At 49.3% G+C, this 1,482-nt stretch overlaps 1 non-coding gene across 1 annotated transcript; it reads left to right on the top strand.

Annotated features, from left to right (window-relative positions):
* The first annotated feature begins 521 nt into the window (after nucleotides 1–521).
* trnaw-cca (transfer RNA tryptophan (anticodon CCA)) lies at nucleotides 522–593 on the top strand. Its single transcript has one exon. It is a non-coding gene; the product is annotated as a tRNA-Trp (tRNA).
* The last annotated feature ends 889 nt before the right edge of the window (nucleotides 594–1,482 follow it).

Here is a 1,482-nt window from a genome sequence, read left to right as displayed (position 1 = left end):
CCTCCGGTCCCAATATCGAATTCAATAATTCTAGGGCTTGAAATCCATAGCATCCTCGTCCCTCCCACACACACCAGGCCTTGTTATCACATAGTCTTTCATTACACACTACCTATGACTGCCACGAACAGTCTCCATTCACCCTCCCACACAGATCGTTATCAACTCCCTTTTCTGTCCAACAGTTCTTCCCTCGCTTTGGGCTCTGTCCTGATCTATCATTTACTGCATCCGCCTTCCTCCCACAATATCTCCTGCATATAAACCAACGTTTTCCCAATCACCATCAGTTCTATGGAAGGGTCACCGGCAACTACTGTTTGTGTTTTGTTTCTGATATACAGCATCCGCAGTTCTTTCAGCTTTTTATTGAGGTAGAGTTGGAAATTGTTTCGAGAAACAGAAGGAGAGGTGGAGAGACAGAACAGACTGAACTGTTGATCTCAGTTGTTACGCAGACGTAAAATCATTGTAGTGCGATCACTTCCCTTAAGCATGAATAGCGGCCCCAATCTCCCCGTGAGCTTGTGGCGCAACGGTAGCGCGTCTGACTCCAGATCAGAAGGTTGCGTGTTCAAATCACGTCAGGCTCATTGAAGGCAATTTTGGATACTTGTGGGGAAGACGACTGAGCAGAGGTAAGCAATGGGTTTCAGGCCGATGGCACGGAGCCTGCTCCTGTTGCTCAGAAGTGAAGTTTGGAAAAGAGCAGAGCAATAGTTATGGGGCACCGATAGGCGGTTTTGTGGGGGCGAGAGAGACTCACGATTGGTATGTTGCCTCCCAGGTGCAAGGGTAAGTGACGTCTCTGATCGTGTTTTCCGGGTTCAGAAGGGGGAGAGGGAGCAGACCGAAGTCGTGGTCCACGTTGGCATCAGCGACATAGGTAGGAAGAAGGATGAAGATGTCAGGCAGGCTTTCAGGGAGCGAGGCTGGAAGCTCAGAGTTAGAACAAACAGAGTTGTTGTCTCTGGTTTGTTACCCGTGCCACGTGATAGCGAGTCGAGGAATAGTCAGAGAGAACAGTTAAATGCGTGGCTACAGGGATGGTGCAGGAGGGAGGTATTCCAGTATCTGGATAACTGGGGTTCTTTCTGGGGAAGGTGGGACCTGTGTTGTGGTTCTGTTCGCCGAGCTGGAAATTTGTGTTGCAAACGTTTCGTCCCCTGTCTAGGTGACATCCTCAGTGCTTGGGAGCCTCCTGTGAAGCGCTTCTGTGATGTTTCCTCCAGCATTTATAATGGCTTCTCTCTGCAGCTTCCAGTTGTCAGTTCCAGCTGTCCGCAGCAGTGGCCAGTATATTGGGTCCAGCTCCATGTGTTTGTTGATAGAATCTGTGAATGAGTGCCATGCCTCTAGGAATTCCCTGGCTGTTCTCTGTTTGGCTTGCCCTATAATAGTAGTGTTGTCCCAGTTGAATTCATGTTGCTTGTCATCGGCATGTGTGGCTACTAAGGATAGCTGGTCGTGTCGTTTCATGTC

The sequence above is a fragment of the Hemiscyllium ocellatum genome (genome assembly GCF_020745735.1).
Source record: "Hemiscyllium ocellatum isolate sHemOce1 chromosome 27 unlocalized genomic scaffold, sHemOce1.pat.X.cur. SUPER_27_unloc_31, whole genome shotgun sequence".
NCBI lineage: Eukaryota > Metazoa > Chordata > Chondrichthyes > Orectolobiformes > Hemiscylliidae > Hemiscyllium > Hemiscyllium ocellatum.
Note: the sequence above shows the minus strand (reverse complement) of the source record. Positions and strands in the feature narration are given on the sequence as shown.